The 11062-nt window shown below is 40.0% G+C and overlaps 1 pseudogene; it reads left to right on the top strand.

The window, feature by feature from the left end:
• Positions 1-7508: 7508 nt before the first annotated feature.
• Positions 7509-10266, top strand: LOC105065900 (non-lysosomal glucosylceramidase pseudogene; annotated as a pseudogene).
• Positions 10267-11062: the final 796 nt, after the last annotated feature.

The following is an 11062-nucleotide window of genomic DNA, read 5'->3' as shown; positions in this document are numbered from 1 at the left end:
GGGATAATCTAGCCCTGCTTACTAAAGAAATATTCAGATCAAGATTTTGGGACCAAAAAAGAAATCCCTGATTCCCTACATAGGAAAAAAGTCTGTTGCATAGATAACAGAAATGTCTGTTGTAACTAATTTATTTCTGTCTTGGAACATTGAATATTTTCTTTTACCTTATCCTTCACCTCTTCCTATTTGAGGTCTATGATTAATGTGTTTTCAAGGTATTAATACTGGGTATTGGTGAAAGACCTATGATGTATGGGTATCTTTCGTAGTTGGTGGCACCAAAATCTCTCAGTGGGTATTCAGAGAACTAATGCACTGTAACTATATACCACAAGGGGAAATAATTCTTAAGAGGATAAAATTCAAATGAGATGTCCAAGGACACATGCCTTTTATTCACGAGAAGGTTCATTTAGAGTCTTATTTTCCTACTTCTAATAGAGTTGCCACTGATTCTTATGGGACATGATTGTTATGCTGACATAAAGGAAAATTGATTGTGGAAAATAATATTACAGAGAAATGTCATAAGCATATTTTAACCTTTGAATAAGTTCAATTTATTTAGCTGATCTTGAAACTATTAATTATTCCCACTCTAAATTATTTATGTTGATAACTATATCAAAGCCAGGGGACTTTATTGACAGAGAAGTGAGTCTGAGTCACAACATAAAATTACAAAATTTTACATTAAAGCTCTCTTTTTCTTTATCATTTATATTAATATATAAATAGATTATAGATGATTATTTCAAGGGGAAATTCTGAAAACAATGGCCTGGAGTAGGACTACTTAGAAGAGTCTGCTTATAACCACTAATGTTTAAAGAGAATTCAGGGCATTTCATCACACTAGGATATTTTAGAGATGGAAGGAAGCACTGCTTTTGCTCTCCAAGAGTCTGTAATCTATTATTTAGAAATTTTTCCAAAATTTTGGTAAAAACAAAGCCACAGGGAAAGGGATATATACTAAAAACTCCATTCAAATAATCACAGATTCATTTTTGCTATTCTCTTCAGTATATTTACCTGATTTCTTTTTACTGATAATATTTCTAAACCTAGTAAAAGAATTGGACAGTTCAAATAGTGACTTATCATTTTAAAGACATATGTATGAAATTTTTCAAAGGGAATGTGATAATGATTTCAGGTGCCTAATGACATATTTCAAATTATTTTTCTTATTTTTACTTTTCCTATAAATGATTTTCAGATATAGAGTAAAATCTTACAGCTTCTTAAAGTAATTTGGCTGAAGTGATGTGGTATGTGTAGAAATCAGATGGAGAGTTTCTTAATAATACAGACTTCCAGAGATTCATCCTCAGAGATTCTGATTCAACAAGTCTGAGCTGAATCTTAGGAACATTCTTTTTTAACAATCTCATCACATGGCTATGACACTTTGAAAAACATGATCTAATGAGATGAATTATTTACTCTTTCTGAATCCTCTCTTCTAATCTCAAGCAGACCAATGTTAAAAATATATTTAGAAATTGTGTAATAATAAGAAATTTGTTCACCTGCAGCTTTATGTGATCATAACAATCAAAGAGGAACAAAAGAAGCCAAGAAAATTAGAAAGATTAGATCAGGATTCTGCTGAAGGGGTGACATAAAGGTGAAATTATAAATAAAGTGGAAGCCAATGTCTGAGTATTTTGAGTGCTCTAGAAGTTGTAAAGCATGTGAATCTGGGAAATTTAGGAAACCAATTTACAAATACAGTGCACATGGAAGAACACTTGTTTTTATGCCAATATAATGGTAACAATATCTTAAAATTGCCTTCTAAAGGAAATAAAACAGACAAAAGAAAAAAATGTGTTATAATTAAGTTATTTTGTATCAGTGATGCAGGCCCTGTACCTCACCTCAGTGGCACACAGTAGTGAGGGGTGGTGTTCTCTAAATAGAACACTAATGAGTTTGCATAAAGGGAAATTCTGAACAAATACTACTATAGACAGAAAATTAGGTACTTAGTACATAAATGATATTTTAAACAGGTAGGTATTGTAAAAGGCATTGAATTTTTTTAAGGGAAAGTTTCTAGTAAAGTTCTAGTAAATGCAAGAGAAGACATTTTCATTTAAAGTGAATATTTAACAGTTGTAAAAGGACTTTGATGAACAAATAGCAAATATATTGCTATCTCATTTTGTCTAGATTAAACTTGAAAAAATATACTTTCAAATATTTTGTGACTTTTTTGAAATATTTTCTTGAATTTAGCAAGCATCTCCAAATTTTATTGGAAAATATGCCTTTCTGGAAAAAATTTATTTGTAGAGTTGTCATATTTAAGAGTTGAGAAGGGGAGTGGCCAAGATAGCAAAGTAGATGGATGCCATTAGCTCACCCTTTCTCATGAATACACCAAGAGAGACATCCAAAGAACCATCCATTCACTCAGAGCACTTGCTGAACTTTGACAGGACATTGACTTCTTCAAAAGACAAAATTTATCACAAATCTGATAAGAGAGAAAAAAAGAAGAAAAATGAAATTATTTCAAGACCAGTCACAGGGGAAGGGAGTGGCAAAGTAGGAATAGTGCTTTTATGCTGGGTCTCCCCCTCTCCAATGAAAAGGTCAGTAAAGATGGAGGGGGAACCTCTGAGACTCAGGTCTGTGCAGAACAGCCCTTGACTAACAGAAATAAGTGAAATGGGCAAAAAGGATCCCTGAGACTCCTAGACCTAGACACAGACTGGTGAGGGTGGGATTAGAAGGCTGCCTGAGCTGGGCTGAGGACTGAAGCCACCAGCACAGAGGCAACCTCAGGGTACTGGAGTTTGCTGTACACTGTGGCTGGGAGGTTATACAGAACAGAATAGCCTGGGTCCCTCATAAGACTAACAAACAAACAAACAAACAAAACAGCAACACTGCTGGTACGTGCTGGGAGTAGGGGCACCATAATCTTTGTCTCTGCGGATCCATGACACAATTGCTGGTGTGTTCTTGGGAGAAGAGATGTGGGGCTCAGTCAGAGCCACCATAGTCACTGGTGCAAAGCTCCCAGGCAGAGGTGGGATTGAAAACTGAATCCATAACCAGGGGTTCCACAGCCTCATATGTAGGACTGAGATTTGCTTACAACACCAGGCAGACGGCATTGTTCTGCTCCACAGGTGCCTTTGTGGACCCATGCCTCCAAGACAAATGAGCAAGGAGCAGAGTTCTGGAACACAGCAGGGGTGAGGGCTGGTGCAGCCATATTCTGCTAGCCTGCCTACCATGCATGAAAGTGGCACTGGGAGTGGCACTGGTCTGTCCTCTGGAATGGAGTTTTTACACCAGGGTGAGGACATCAAAATCACAAAAAGTGGGAGAGGGGAGAAAGAGAATGTAGATTTTTTTCTTTTCTTTTCCTTTTTTTTAGAATGTGTTGAGCTAATATGAGTATCAGTTTAAAGCAAACAGATACAGTAATGGGTTAATATACTTGAAAAATAGGGTAACCACAAATGAAAATCATACAATACAGTCACAAAAACCAAAAAGAAAACAAGATAATACAAAAGAAAATTATCAAAGCACAAAAAAAAAGGTAAAGAAAGGAACAAAGAGAAATACAAAATCAAGTGGAAAACTAAGTTCAAAATAGCAATAAACACACATCTATCAATAATTATTATAAATATCAATGAACTAAATGTTTCAATCAAAAGACATAATGAGGCAGGCTGGATATTAAACAATAAACTACAATATGCTGCATACAAGAGACCCATTTTAGGGAGAAGAATGCACATAGATCAAAAGTGAGATGATGGAAAAAGATTTCATGCAAACAGAAATGACAAGAAAGCAGGAGTAGCCATACTGATTTCAGACAAAATAGACTTTAAAACAAAAGACATAAAGATAAGGAAAAGCACCATATAATAATCAAAGGTGCAATAGAAGATGAGAATATTACACTCATTAACATATATGCAACCAGTATAGGAACAACTAAATACATAATGCAAATACTAAAAGATATCAAGGAAGAAATCGATGGGAACACAATCATAGTAGAATGTAACACCACATTAACATCACTGGACAGATCTTCCAGACAGAAAATTAATAAGGCAATAGTGGATCTAAATGATACAATCAAAAAATTAGACTTGATTGCTATTTTCAGAACATTACATTCTCCAAAAATAGAATATTCATTATTTTCAAGTGCACATGGACCATGTTCTAGGATAGGTCATGTACTCAGGCACAAAAGAAGCCTCAACAAATTTAAGAAGTTAGAAATAATTTTAAGCATCTTTTTCTGACCACAATGTCGTGAAACTAGAAATCAACTACAAAAAAACAAAGAAGAAAAAAAAGGCAACATGGAGATTAAACAACATGCTACTAAAAAAAAAAAAAAAAAAAAAGGTCAATGAAGAAAACAAAGAAGAAATTAAAAAAAAAATACTTTGAAATAAACAACAATGAAAAGACAACCACACAAAATCCATAGGATGCAGCAAAAGTAGTCCGAAGGGGGAAATTCATAGTGATATAGGCCTTCTTCAAAAATGAAGAACAATCTCAAATAAACAATCTAATCTACCAGCTAAAAGAATTAGAAAAAGAAGAGGAAGCAAAGCCAAAAGTCAGCAGAAGGAAAAGAAAATAATAAAGAATAGGGAGATAATAAATGAAATAGAGATTAAAAATAGAAAAAAAATCAATCAAACCAAAAGCTGTTTTTTTTGAAATAGTAAACAAAATGGACAAACCTCTGGCAAGGCTCACCTAGAAGAAAAGAGAGAGAACATTAATAAACAAAATAAGAAAGGAAAATGGAGAAATTATAACCAATACCACAGAAGTACAAAATATCATAGGAAAATACTATGAGCAATTATATGGAAAAAAATTGGATAACCTAGAAGAAATGGACAAGTTTCTGGAAACACATAGTCCACCAAGACTGAATCAAGAAGAAATAGACCACTTGAATGGATTGATCACTCAAAATGGAATAGAGTTAGCAATTAAAAACCTCCCTGCAAACAAGAGTCCAGGACCAGATGGATTCACTGTGGAATTCTACCAAGCATACAAAAAAGAACTCATACCAGTTATTCTCAAACTCTTCCAAAAGATTAAAAAGGAGGGAATACTCCCAAACTCATTCTATGAAGCCACCATCACCCTGACGAGACAAAGACACTACCACAAAAAATAAATTACAAATCAATATCATTGATGAACATAGATGCAAAAATCCTCATCAAAATATTAGCAAACAGAATCCAACAACACTTTAAAAAGATCATACACCATAATCAAGCTGGATTCATACCAGGGAAACAAGGATGGTTCAACATATGCAAATCAATATGATACACCACATCCACAAAAGAAAGGGCAAAAATCACATGATCATCTCAATAGATGCAGAAAAAAAATATGATAAAATTCAACACCCATTTATGATACTCACACCAAAGTGGATATAGAGGGAACATATCTCAACATAATAAAAGCTATATATGACAAACCTACAGCCAGCATAGTAGTCAACAGTGAAAAACTGAAAACCTTCCCACTAAAATGTGGGACAAGACAAGGTTGTCCACTCTCAATATTTCTATTCAACATAGTGTTGTAAATCTGAGCCATAGCAATCAGGCAAGAAAAAGAAATAAAAGAGATCCAAATTGGAAAAGAAGTGGTAAAATTGTCACTATATGCACATGACATACTATGTATAAGATGCTCTAAAAGTTCCACACAATAACTATTAGAACTAGTTAAAAAAAAAAAAAAGAAAAAGAAAAAGAAAAGGGCAAGGTAGCAGGATACTAGATTAATATACAAAAATCAGTCACATTTCTTTACACTAACAATGAATCAACAGGAAAAAGAGTAAAGAAACAACCCCATTTAAAATTGAATTCAAAACAATAAAATACTTAGAAATAAATCTGACCAAGGGGGTGAAAAACTTATACATGGAGAACCACAAAACATTGATTAAGGAAATTAAAGACTTCAAGAAATGGAAAGATATCTCATGTTCTTGGATTGGAAGAATCAATATCATTAAAATGGCCATACTGCCCAAGGCAATCTACAGATTTAATGTGTCCCCTATCAAATTATCCAGGACAGTTTTTGCAGAACTAGAACAAACGTTCCTAAAATTTATATGGAAACACAAAAGACCCAGAATTTCTAAGGCAATATTGAAGAAAAAGAATGAAGCTGGAAGAATAACACTTCCAGACTTCAGACAATATTACAGAGCTACAGTAATCAAAATAGCATATTATTGGCATAAAAACAGACATATGAATCAATGTAATAGAATAGAGCCCAGAAAGAAATCCACAGACCTATGGTCAATTAATCTCAATAAAGGATGCAAGAGTATACAAGGAGAAAAGATAGTCTCTTCAGCAAGTGGTGCTAGGAAAACTGAATAGCAGCATGTAAATCAATGAAGTTAAAACACTCTCTCATTCTATACACAAAAATAAACTCAAAATGACTTAAAAACTTAAATATAAGAAAGGACATGATAAATTTCTTAGAAGAAAACATAGGCAAAACATTCTCTGACATAAATCTTAGCAATGTTCTCCTTGGGCATTCTACTCAAGCAATGGAAATAATAGGAAAGATAAACAAATGGGACCTAATTAAACTCATAAGCTTTTGCACAGCAAAGGAAACCATAACCAAAACAAAATGACAACCAATGGAATGGCAGAATATATTTGCAAATGATGTGACTGACAAAAGCTTGATCTCCAGAATATATAAACAGCTCATGCAACTTAATAACAAAAACCAAACGACCCAATTCAAAAGTGGGCAGAAGACCTAAAAAAGCAATTCTCCATTGAAGATACGCAAATGGCTAATAGGAATATGAAAAAATGCTCAATATCACTAATTATCTGAGAAATACATATCAAAACTGCAATGAGGTATCTCCTTACACCAGTCAGAGTGACCATCATTCAAAAGTCCACAGGGTGCCACTGCCCTGGGTCATCTTCCCATGGGCTGGCACCCAGGTGCAGGGCTCCAGACACCTGCCAGCAGGACCCAGTGCCCGCCCCTGTGGGCCTGGTGCCACAGCCGGGGGATGAGCCCGAGTCTGCTGCAAACTGCCAGGCTGGTCCTGTGGGTGATGCCTGATGGGTTGGTCCTGGGGACTCCTCCCCTCTCTTCAGGTGCAGTCACCTTTCGCTTGGGCCAGCTAATCACCACAGCCCAATGATGACAAGGCCTGACCCTTCCCGCCCAGAACCCAGAAAGAACACCGAGGGCAAGCTCCTGGCAGCTTCGTTGCTTTCACCACCACCACAGCAGCAACAGCTCCCAGGATCCACGGAGACACCAGCTCACCTCAGCTCTCCCCAGCTGCTGGTCCTCTGAGACAGCACCTAACAACAGTCAGCATCTGTATCTGGGCTTGGCTAACCAGATATTTTGTACCAGAAAGCTTGGGATCTGAAACCATCGAGGTTGTGGGGACCTAGGATCCAGGAGGCATGGGAACCAGAGTCCCCGCCTCAGAGCAGACCAGCTATGCCAAAGAGGATCCACAAGTTTATTGCCCTGAAGACACTAGAGGCACTGAGGCTGTGCAGGCTACAGACTACAAGAGCCCTGAAGACAATCAATCCCAAAACGAGCCAGGCTACAGCAGTCAGGAGGACACTGAGCAGTTGATGGCTTCCTATGAGGGTAAAGCTAAGAGCTACCAGGTGCCTCCCTTTGTCTGGCCCATCTACCTGTCTCATGAGTTTACAGAGAAGAGGAAGCCCTTTAATGCCAATGACATCTCCCTAAGCAACCTGATAAAGCATTTGGGCATGGGCTTGTGGTGCTTGCAGTGGTGGTATCGGAAGACCCAGGTGGATAAGAAGACACCTTTCTTTGACCTCATCAATTGTGTGCCCCTGAGACAGATCTATGGTTGTCCCTTGGATGGAATTGGGGGAGACACTATCACTCAATGCTGGAGAGGCCAGTTCTGTCATTGGCAGCTTAATCCTGGAATGTGCCAGCACCAGACAGTCATTGCTGATCAATTCACAGTGTCTTTGCATTGGAAAGGGCAGGCTATTGACCAGCAGGTGCTGTCTGTGGGGTGCTCAAGTGTCCTGCACAGCTGGAACTGGGGCATCTGTGGATACTTTGCATTCTACCACATCCTCTGTCCCCAAGTCTGGAATGTCTATCAGCTTCCTGGCCAGAATGTCACCCTCACCTGCCACCAGATCACATCCATCTTTCCCCAGGACTACCAGGACAGCAGCCTGCCTGTAGGAGTCTTTGTCTGGGATGTGGAAAATGAAGGGGATGAAGCCAGGGATGTGTCCATCATGTTCTCCATGTGGAATGAACTGGGAGGTGAAGATGATGCTCCTGGGGGTTTGTGGAATGAGTCCTTCTATCTGGAGCATGATGGGGAGACTGTACAGCTGCTGCATCATCCAACCCTTCCAAATCCCTACACAATGGCTGTGACTGTACGACTCATGGCAGATACCATGGTAACCTACATCACAGCCTTTGAACCTGACAGCACTGGGCAGCAGGTGTGGCAGGATCTACTTCAGGATGGACAGCTGGATCCCCCTGCTGGCCAAAGACCCCCTTGCAGAAAGGAGAAGGCATCACTGGGGCTGCGGGTGTTACAGGCAAGCTGCCACCTAGAGGCCGGCACATCCTGGAGTTCTCATTGGCTTGGGACATACCCAAAATCATGTTTGGAGCAAAGGGCCAGTCCACTACAGGCAGTACATGAGGTTCTTTGGCCTTAATGGTGACACAGCACTCACCCTTAGCTACTGTGCACGGTGCTGATAAACAGACTGGGAAAGGAAGATCTTGGTTTGGCAGAGCCCAGAATTGGATGACAGATCTTTGCCTGCCTGGTACAAATCTGCACTGTTCAATGAACTATACTTTCTGGCTGACGGGGGCACAGTGGCTGGAAGTTCCTGAGACCTCACTACCAGAGGAGCTTGTGGGGAGCATGTGTCAGCTGCACCCTATCCTATGGGAGTATGGTCGATTCAGCTACCTTGAAGTCCAAGAATATCGCAGGTACAACACATATAATGTCCACTTCTATGCTTCCTTTGTCCTTATGCTCTGGCCCAAACTTGAGCTCAGCCTGCAATATGACATGGCTCTGGCCACTCTCAGTGAGGACCTGACACAGCAATGGTACCTGATGAGTGGGATAATGGCACCTGTGAAAAGGAGGAACATCATCCCCCATGACATTGGGGACCCAGATGATAAGCCATGGCTCTGGGTCAATGTATATGTGGTCCATGATACTGCAGACAGGAAAAACCTAAACCTGAACTTTGTGCTGCAGGTTTATCAGGACTACTGCCTGATGGGTGACCAGAGCTTCCTGAGGGACATGTGGCCTGTGAATCTGGCCATGATGGAGTCTGAAATGAAGTTTGACAAGGACAAAGATGGACTAATTGATAATGGAGGCTATGCAGACCAAACCTATGATGGATGGGTCACCACAGGCCCCAGTGCTTACTGTGGAGGACGGTGACTGGCAGCTGTGGCTATGATGGTCTGGATGGCTGCTCTGTGTGGGGCACCAGATGTCCAGGATAAGTTTTATTCCACCCTTAACCAGGGCCAAGAAGCCTATGAAAGACCACTGTGGATTGGCCGCTATTACATTTATGACTGCAACTCTCAGCCTCAGTCCTTTAGCATTATGTCTGACCAGTGTGCTGGCCAGTATTTCCTGAGGGCCAGTGGCCTAGGAGGAGACAGTGAGTTATTTCCTACCCAACACATGGTTCATGTTCTTCAAACTATCTTTGAGTTCAATGTCCAGGCCTTTGCAGAAGGGACCATGGGGGCTATGAATGGGTGCAGCCCCATGGTGTTCCTGATAGATCCAGTGTCCAGTCTGAAGAAGTCTGAGTTGGTGTGGTCTATAGGCTGGCAGCCACCATCATCCAAGAGGGTCTAACTTGGGAGGGCTTCCAGACAGCCAAAGGCTGCTACTGTACTCTGTTGGAGCACCTGGGCCTGGCTTTCCAGACTCCTGAGGCATACTGCCAGCAGTGGATGTACCACTCACTGGCCTACATGCAGCCACTGAGCATCTGGGCCATTCATCTGGCCCTACAGCAGCAGCAGCATAAAAAGGCCTCTGGGCCAAAAGCCAAACAGGGCACAGGACTAAGTGTTGAGCCCAAACTTGGACCAAAGGAAACCATGGCAAACCTGAGCCCAGAGTGAGCCCTCTGAACTGTGGAAAGGAGGCGCTAACAGCCCAGCCTCCAGGCTAGCATTTCCTCTTCCACCACCCCTACCCCACCCAGTCTCCTGCAGCCCTGAGCCACCAGAACAATCATGCCTTCCCTTCTCCCCACCCAAACACACCAGCAAAGATGGGTTGAGGGTGCTCCAAGCATGAGAATCACTTCTTTCTTTCTTACTTCACCCCATCCCCTCACTGCATGAATGCTCAAGGAGTTCCAGGTCCATTCACCCCTTGATTTATTCTCCCAGGCCCATTCATGATGTAGCAGACATACATAGGTACAAATAAAAGACCCAGAAAACAAACAAACAAAAAAAAAGAGTCCATAAATGATAAATGCTGGAGAGGGTGTGGAGAAAAGGGAACCCTCCTACACTGCTGGTGGGAATGTATTTTGGTGCAGCCATTATGGAAACCAGTATGGATATTCCTCAAAAGACTAAACATAGACTTACCATATCATCCAGCAATCCCACTTCTGGATATATATCTGGAGGGAACTCTAATGCAAAAAGATTCATGCACCCCAATGTTCATAGCAGCATTATTTACAATACCCAAGACACGGTAGCAACCTAAATGTCCATTGACAGATAATTGGGTAAAGAAGTTTTGGCATATTTATACAATAGAATACTACTCTGCCATAAAAAAGAATAAAATAATGCCATGTGTGGACCTAGAGATCACCATTTTGAGTGAAGTAAGCCTGAACAAGAAAGAGAAATACCATATGATATCACTCATATATGGAATCTAGAAGGAGAAGGA

This window comes from Camelus bactrianus, chromosome 16 (genome assembly GCF_048773025.1).
Source record: "Camelus bactrianus isolate YW-2024 breed Bactrian camel chromosome 16, ASM4877302v1, whole genome shotgun sequence".
In the NCBI taxonomy this organism is placed as follows: Eukaryota; Metazoa; Chordata; class Mammalia; order Artiodactyla; family Camelidae; genus Camelus; species Camelus bactrianus.
This window is presented reverse-complemented; position numbering and strand designations above follow the sequence as displayed.